Source organism: Macrobrachium rosenbergii, chromosome 41, assembly GCF_040412425.1.
Source record: "Macrobrachium rosenbergii isolate ZJJX-2024 chromosome 41, ASM4041242v1, whole genome shotgun sequence".
Lineage (NCBI taxonomy): Eukaryota > Metazoa > Arthropoda > Malacostraca > Decapoda > Palaemonidae > Macrobrachium > Macrobrachium rosenbergii.
Genome location: NC_089781.1, coordinates 57162468 through 57172467, shown reverse-complemented (window position 1 = coordinate 57172467; position 10000 = coordinate 57162468).

Below are 10000 nucleotides of genomic sequence, written 5' to 3'. Positions count from 1 at the left end.
CCGGCTGGAGACTCGAACTTGGGCCTACCTAGTGGTAATCCACAGCTCTACCGACTCGCCCAACGAAGAGCTGCACAGTGGAAAACAGAACGGGAAAATGCATAATGGAGAAACAGAGGAGTTTCACTGCAACACAAACTGGGTATTTCCACATAATGTCTGGGAAAAATGTGTTAATGAGTTATCTTACTCACTTCCTATGGCTGCAAATAAACAATCTCACAGTGGCTGTCCTTATCCATTAACACTGCACAAAGAGCAAATCACACAAGGCCACAAAACGAAGTCCATATCTATTGTATGTTCCTCTCATAATATACCATTAGAGAGTGCACACATGCACACACACACTCAATAACCCCTCCCCGAATGTGTGACGACACCGGTTCAATGTTCGAAAGATCACAATGCTTCTATCAATCTGTCGCATGATCGGAAGGCACAAATGAAAGCATCAGATACCCACTGTATCTAACTGTGGAAGCCTCCAACATCAACACAAATGCCTACTGCGCCGGATATGCATTTCATAGGCCAGCACATAGTTTGTCAAAAGACTTAATATACATATATATATTGTCACAATGTGCACCAAGTACCTGGTTATTACACAACTAATCACAGATTTCAAAAATTTACCTAACTTCAGCCAGATACCTGAACGCTCATAACAATAAGAATTACGACTGAGTACTCTAAAGGTAACAGTGATCCCTTAAAAAGCTCATTAATCACATGAAAAATCAAACTAAGTTTATCAAGACTGGTGTGAGGTATCAACAATTAAACAAGAAATATACTAGAGTGAAAGAGGATCACTCCTTCAAACAATTTTAACTGTTTCCCTGGTCTTAATTCACTTCAGCAAAACTAAAGGAACAAAACACATTTATCACTTTGCCTTATGCACACAATTAATCCTATCCACTGGTGGTCAATAAATGAAACGCTGGTTTTTTTATTTTAAATACAAAAATTTATTTTTAAATTCAGAATTTATAATTAGAATTCGCAATCTGAAAAATTTACTCTTACTTGAAAACAACACAAAAATTTAATCAATTCTTGAGTAAGTTTATAAACAAAACTAAATCATAAAACTATAATTTACCAAGAAATTAAATTAATCAAGCAAAATTTAAACTATCAATAATTACTCAAGATTTGAAAAGAAAATCTTAATAAATGAAAATTAAATCAAGTATGCAATGTTAAATCATCAAGAAATATTTACAGTGCTAAGTAAATAAATGTTAAATCACCAAAATATATAAAATGAAAAATCAAGAGATTGCAAACACAAGAACACACAAAAATATACAAAAGATTTATCAAGAATAGTTTCACCAAGGCAAAAATTCTTTTAACACACCTTATTATACCATGTTAATAATAAGTAAATTTCACTTTACCTTACACAAGTTTGTGAAAATCTTTGCAAAACCACGCAGCTGCTTTAAATTCACAAAACACAATTTTTTTGTCAGGAGCTGTTACTGTTAAACAGTTTTACTAAATTCAGATCTCAAAAGCTAATACTATTACTAGTGACCACACTAACACTTTTCATTAATAATTACTCTCTTTTGAAGAAAGAGAGAGAGGGAACCACCGCTAAAGGTCTCTCTAATCAGAATGAGTGAATTTTGGATTCAAGTATGAAATGAAACATATGACGTCATTAAGGCATTTTGGGTACGAGACACAAGACAAAGTTCTAGAAGGAGGAAGATTTCGTAATTGATCGAGACGTATACTCTCAAAAGGACATACGTGATCAGGGCAATGTATGTAACATTACAAAACCTTCATCTTCTTCTCGTATGGGACAAAGCTTTTACAGAAATCCTTATACAATCACAGAGATTGCAACAGGCTAATTTTGATTGGCATGTTTTAAAAACAAAACGAAAAACCCGAGCTGGTTTCCAGAACAGAGCGGTGATTGTTATTCCCAACCGGTTAGTGCTTAACCCAAAACAAAGCGCCCTCTTTTCTGAACTGATGACAGATGGCACATCTGGTCTAAAACTCTAATTTCTCTCCCTCCCTACTACGCTATTATCAATAAAAATATTATTAATTCTAAATTAGGCTTTTGAGATCTGATATTACACTACATATGATATTTCAATAATTACTATTATTACACATAACACAGGATAAATAGAAGAGTAAATATATCAAAATTAAAGGATAATATACATATTACCAGGCAACATCATGAAATTATATATATATATATATATATATATATATATATATATATATATATATATATATATATATATATATATATATATATATATATATATATATATATATATATGTATATATATACATATATATATATATATATATATATATATATATATATATATATATATATATATATATATTCAGATTTTCATTCCTCCTCTTAGCCAGCCGATTAATAATATATATATTTCTGAACAAAAACACTTCTCAATTAACTGGTAGGCTAGATTTATTGGCTGTATGTATATATATATATATATATATATATATATATATATATATATATATATATATATATATATATATATATATATATATATCAATATTTTCATTCCTCTCTCTTAGCCAGCCAAATAGTAATTCGAATTTCTGAACAAAAGCACCTCTCAGTTAACTGGTAGGCTGGATTTATTGGCTGGATGGCAAGTTAGTGCCCTGTTTGACCTTAGAGAAAGCCTCCCCCTCGCGTCACCTGAGCCGCCCCCATAGCATGATTTTGGGGAACTAGGAAAGTCGTTTGGTATAACAGGCAGAAGCCTTTCAAAAGGGGGCCACTGTTTTGACCTTTAGGGACTTAGTTATAAGGCCTCTTTCTGTGTGAAACTATTACTGGCTGTGGGATTTGCTTTCAAATGTGACCTGCCTTTGTACAAACTCACAAACATCCTGATACGCTGGCGACCAATGCTGGGAGAAGCCTGCAAGAGAGACACAAAGCAAACTTGGCCCAGATTGCACGTGTGAGAGCAGCTCCCCTCTTTTTATCTATGCGGGTGCGGTCATAATTGCCAGCTACCAGATTTCGTCTTGCAAAGAGCTCATGCAGAACAGGATAAGGTACATCTGGGATGCGGTCCCCTGCCAGTCTTTTTCTTCTTCTTAAAATTCTCTCTATTTTCAAATTTTCAACCTTCCCATTCCCCTAAACAAGCCCCCTTTGTTAAGAGTCTACCTGACAAAGCAGCCCAAAACTCGCCCCATGACTTATCCTAAACTAAATTTAATCCAATTCAGTGATCAGCAGTAGATTACTCCCTCCATAGTGTTACCAAGGGCTAATTAAATTTAATTAATCAACTCCTCCATGGTGCATTTTTTAGCTTAGTGAGAAAGAAACTTTTCTGTGTGGAATGATAATCCTGGACTTTCGTCCAGGGTCCTTGCTACTATCTGCTCATTCGACCCAGCCTTGTGACTCAAATCATCTTAAAAGTACTGCCATTTCCAATAAACGCAAGAATTCCCTGGTCTGCAGTCCAGAACATTAATCTGTTCCCCTTTTCATTGCACACAAGAGAGCCTAATCATTCAAGACGAAATTAACTCGTCATATGCAGAGATTTTCTATGAATTTCCAATTTGCATTTTTCCGTTATTTGTGTTTACTTGCTGTATCATCAGCCTTGCATATTTCCTTCTTGATTGCTTCTTCTGTAAATAAGGTCAATTTTACGTAACTTGATACTCATTTCCCATGACGACCTTCCAATCCCTGATTAATTAATGGTACTATCAAGGTAAGTTATCCTTTTCCCTTCATTTTGTTGCAGGTTGGTATTCTTTGCTGGTCTATTAAGGCAGTAACTAAGTAAAGACCTCCAGGCATCCCTCCAACGAGACCCAGTCTGTAAAAGTGGCAGACCTTGCTCAAGTTCTAGTCTGATTTGAAAATTAGTTTGATATTTGCTAAAGAAATTAGGAATGAAACGAACCAGGAATAAATTGATTATTTAATTCAATCCAGAATTCCATTATTTCATAAAGGCTGTCATTTGCGTTGCTGCTGAGTCAGGAAGTTGGGGTACCATGGTGGTTATTATCATTAACTCTTGTAACATTAAGGACACATAGAGACAAATAGGAAAGTGATAATATTTTTTAAGAGAAAGAGTAAAAACACAACAAGTCTCTTTTGTTAGAATTCTTCATAAAGCCGGCGAAAGTGCATAGGTTTTAAATTAGCGAGACAGAGCGACAGCCAGCGGTCTTTCTCATTTGCAAACTTTTGAGTCCTTAAGGAGCAGCTGTATATTATATTGCCAGATGAATGAGCAGTAGGGGTTAGGAAGTGTTTGCTAGGGAATTATCGCATGTGTTAGCTGTGAACAGTTACCTAGGAGTTTATTCAAGAACAATCACAGCAGAGAAAGTGTACAATTTCTCTGTCTGTGATGTAGAGACTGAATGTACGATAGTTAAACCACGTGTAGTGATCTCTGGCATCCCGACGCCAAGCGAGTAGCAGGCGCTGTGTTCAGCTGGCACATGCGCAAATCATTCACGTTGTCTCCCACAATAAAAAACATTCCAAACGTAGAACATTTAACAAAAAGTTACATTCGATATTCAGTAACGTAAAGACATTGCTGATGTTTAAAATTAAATCATTCAATTTTGCTTTCAAAACCCCACCTTCAGCCAAGAAAGTAGAGTGCTCTTTTGTCTGAGATTCCAAACCCTCAGTCACCGCATACGACGACACAAAGCCAGTAGCAATCAGCTGTTTGCCACCCACGCGACTCAGTCCCACATCTCTGTTTTTGAACAAAATTTCATCATTTTTTCACCCTAAACGTATGATTTTTCCTTTGAATATCTTTGAAATAATTTGCAACCCTTTGCCCACTATCACTTGTCATGACGGGAGTGAGCCAGTAAAAATTACGTAAATACCAAAGATTCGTTTTAGAAAAAAAAAGTAACATAGAGTAATTTTTGCGAACATAATTCATCTTAAGCAAAAGGTAGAGTAACTCCAATCATAACGAATACGTTCCATTACCATATACTCTTAGAGAGAGGGATTTTCTTTCCATCATAACACAGGGGTTGCTAACAATTAATCAATGCGTATTGGAAATTAAACCCACCAATTTATAAAGCCAAATACAATTAGAATTTTATTTTAATTTTACCCAACCGTTGATCTTTTATGATCCTATTCCATTACTTCTTTACTTATTCACACATAGTGCACGAATTTATATATGCGCCAGTGTTCATTGAATTATCTCCCATCTCCTTTTCTTTCCCGTTAAGTGCTTCAGCTGCGGAGTGAATTCTCGTGCGTTTCATAGAGCATATGATCCGCCATTTAATAACATTTATTAACTACCATGCACGAGTGGGGATTCATTATCCAAGACTTACATATGCCACAAGCACCAAATTGCATATTGCATACAAACCCCATGGCTTGATTTTCCTCATGTCAGAGAAAACCACTAGTTCTTAGGACTAACACAAGCCACCCAAAGTGCATGCCCAAGGGTTTCACCTTCCCACAGTGCAAAAATCTAATCTGGGGCAAAGAACTGCCAACCAAGAAAACTGAAGCATTTTACCTACATCTCCTTTCCTCTTAATACCTGAACTTACCTTCAGATACTCAGTAATATGAAGTGCCATTTCTTTAGTCAACAATTTGGTTGCACTGACCTTTTAGTCAAACACTCCCCAGAACACCCAGACAGGAACTGAAACCAAATCAAAGTAATATGTTATAAGCCACTGCACCTGTATCCTGAGAACAGAGTACCAACAACAGTGTATCTGCCCATGAAGGACCTGTAGCTCCTTCAGGATCACTCCCATTTCCTAAGTGTTTCTGCCAAAACAGAATATTATACCTTCAGGATCACTTCCATTACCTACCAGTTGTAAATCTGCCCGTAAGGTTCAGAGGTCCTTCAGGATCGCCCCATCAGTGTGACAAGGGTTGGTAGCACACTCAACCACAGTGCCACCTTATTGGAAAAGGGCTACCACCACCAAAGTGCCACCCAATTACGGGATCCACAAAACTCCCATCATCAACCCCTTCCTCCAACCAAATGCCCAGGCAGAGTCCACCCACTTAGACGCCCTTACCCACCAGCAACATGGCGACAGAGAATCCACCCAGGGCTTCATGGATCTGGGGAAGGAAGCTGGTCTGGGGGGATCAGCACCCACTCAACCATATATGAAAAAGACAACTGGCATTAGAAGATTATAAGGAACGACAAAGTCGAAAAAGAAGCTAAAAAGCCCAAAGTCTGTAGGGTCATTAAAAAGGCATCCAGACTCATAAATCACCCTAGAGAAATGGAGACAACTGACACCGGTTCCCAAAGAAAAAAGGTCTTTACAAAAAATTTTTCGGCTGGTCATAATCTAAAATGGGCAAAACAAAAAAAAAATTATGTATAAATCAGTCAATGAATCAATGGTTCAATCAACATGTAAGACAAGATATTCAAGGTCTTATTTAATAGGACCATTTTTCCAGTGTGTGCCACCAATAATTGCTGTATATCTTAGCAATAAGCAGCCCACAACATTATGGAAGCCAGCTCTTGTCCAACACCTAGAAACTTTTAACCAATACCTCAGCAAATCTCAATCTTAATACTAGTGCCATACAGGGACCTCTCAGGCTCAACTCACCCAAAGAACTGCACTGCCTAAGCAAACCCACTTGCACCAACTGCAAAATTTAGGCCATGCTGAAGCTGATTGCTCTAACAACTGCGTTAACAATCGGCAGCCTACCAACAACCATCAAAAAAAAAAAAACACTCTCCAATTTCAGTGATACATCTGCACAACCTCCTTAACAAATGTCACTGCCAGGAAGATCCACCCATTTAATCTGCCGAGACCACTGGAACTCAAGGTCACTATTCTGCCAGATATCCACCCATTGAATGAAACATGAGAATCCCAGGCATGTCAACCTGATTAGTAAACCACCAAAATCCTCCATGGCTGTATTAGCCAGAGATATCTCAATAGAGCAGGTCTGGACCCAGTCCGTCTCAGTGGCACCTCTGGATGGCTCTAGCCACCAGTAAAACTGCCAACCACAGTTTTAGACACTGGCTAATAACATTAGCCATTTGCCACGGGCCCAACTTTTTATGCCAGCCAGTGCCACTGTGGATGATAAAACCAGGTGGACAATGACCTGTAAAGAAACCACTCCAAGACCATTAATAAGTCAAACTCAGGGTAATTTTACCTCTATGGGCACTCAACCCCACCCCTATGGCGTGGTGAAAAGCATCCAGCACAGATTGGAGTTCCTTTTAGGAAACCAACATTTTCTGGGGATGTCCGTCCCCAAAGCCACTCTGTTCCCTATCACCTCCACCCAGGAGGCCGGACTCCAAACCAACACTGATCGGGACACAGCCACTGTGACATCTGCAGCCGTCAGCCCAATCTTCCTTTCACTGAGGTGTGCAATGGAAAGAACATCCTCCAAACCACTTTACTGGCCCAGTCCTAAACCCTCACAAAAGGATGGCCACCAAAAATCTCCCTCCTTCACCATGAAAAATATCACCTGGTGCCACTGCAGGACCTGGATTATATCCATAGAGGACACTAACCTCTGTTAGGAGAAAAATATTATTATTGTTATTAGTATTACTCTGATAGTGGATACCACTGCCACAACAATTCCTGATGGTTACTGCCATCCACCCAATTAAAGGACTCTCTGTGTTATTATTGGTACATTAGGGGTCTTGCCTGTTCTAACACAGGTCCTTGACATTTCAGCCACCTTCTAACTCAATACTGAGATAGATAATACTCAGTGCCACGAAGAGCACTCCTGAATGGTATCAAGCTTCTTATCTTGGGTGGAACCCAATTTATCCATTAACCCCTTAAACTCTTCCACCAACATCAGTGCCTTTTAATTTATCAAAATCAATGACGGTCCTTTGATCCTTAAACCAATCACTAGCATATTGTCATTGACCATTGTGCAAATTCTACAAACGTTTGCCCTACTGATTTTTGTAAGTTCCCAATCTCTTTCCATAGGCTTCAGGGACCAGGATGACACTCTTAAGAACAATGGCCTTCACCTCATAATCTGGATGAAAGATCCTCTCTAAAGTTACATAGATTTGGCTCTTCCCTTACCAATGGTTCTTTGAATAAGAGTGGTCCAATATTCTTAGGGGGCCTCCCAATCCTGCTGCTATTCTTTCTGAAAGATACAAAAATTCAGCCACATTATTTTCACCTCAAATTGAGGTACAAATGGAGAGCCTGAGCTAAATTAATAGCAGGCGTTACAGAAGATTTGAAGAAGTGGGGGCAGAAGGACCTGCACCTAATCATGGCAACCAGCTCTCCTTCACCTTTCCTCCCTTAAACTTTTCACATTGCCAAATCCACCTTCCTCAAAGCAATTTGCCTATCCAAAATTTCTACAGATACCACACCACCTTTTTCAGATTTCACTTCTTGTTCCCTACCACCTTAGGCAGTTTTTATATATTCATAAATTTGTGAATAACAATACACAACTTTCTTATTGACACCTCATATACCAATGGTCAAAATGCTGCGCTATAATAAACAAGTCAGGTTATTCAACTCTGCAAGCCTCTCTTGCCACCCCTCTCCACTAAGGAGTTCTAAAACATCAACAACCGACATAATTGAACATTTATTCACAAAAAGTGTCATTAAAAAGTGCCAGAGGAGGTGAAAATATATGTCAAAAAACTAAACCCCAAGAATCAATTTTGCCACACCAGTGAATACACAGGAACGGAAAAAACTGTCAAAACGGTCGCCACTTGTGATGGCTTGATTAACCACCACACTATATCCAAATATAATAAATCAACGAGTATTCACCAACACAATACTAAATCCACAATTGGTGGAATAGTCTCACAATTTCTTAGCAGTGAAAAAAATCAATTCAAGGGGCAAAGAAAATACCAAGAAAATCCTTAATTTTAATACATCAATATAAGTCAGAAATAATACCTGAACCTCTTCATTTACAAAAATAGGGGGAATATCAATTATTTTAATATCAACAATCACTTTGCCCAATTAACGATAGAAAAATAACTCATTCAAACACAAAAAACAGGGGGCCCAGACAGGAAGAGAAAAGGCAAAAGAGAGAATATATTAACGAATACAATCTAGCATCCCTAACAACTTTTATTTATAGAAAGGCTCCTCTTGAAAGACCATCACCTCCACGCCTGGAGGATAAATCAAGGCAGTTGGGGCCCCACACCCCCAAACAGCGTGATTTTGGGGATCTCAACAAGAAGATGTCTATAGGTATAAACAGGTTATAAATACCTTTACCGGGGGCCACTGTTTTGTCCTTTAGCTTTGGTAACTGGACCAAGGGTATGGTAGAATTTTCTGTGAAGATGAACTCTTAAGCTGGGTAAAGGATCCATAATATATTGCGGGTGTACAGATCCTGTGAAACAAGTCAAGCAGCAGTCCAAAAGCCAACCAAATGCCCAGGCAGAAGTCCAGAACGTAATTAACTCCTACTCTTGTAGGATAAATATAAGACCCTCGTCCACCAGGGCTGTGGGGGAGTGGGGGAATGGAATCCCTGGGAAGGCCTCACACCCACTCAGCACCATATATGAAAAAGACAACTGGCATTAGTAAAATTATAAAAAGAGCGAACCATGGAGAGGAGCAAACAAGCTAACAAAACAAAAATAACACTTAAGTAATTTACATTCAAAAAATTCATCCAGACTCATAAATTATTACCTAATTAAATGGCAACAATTTTCAATATTTATATTCATATAAACAAGCCCCCTATTGTTAATATATATATGATATATATATATAAATATATATATATGACTTATCCTAAACTAAATTTATATTCAATTCAGTGATCATAGTAGATTATCACTCCATGGTATATTATATATATATATATATATAGTTAATCAATGTT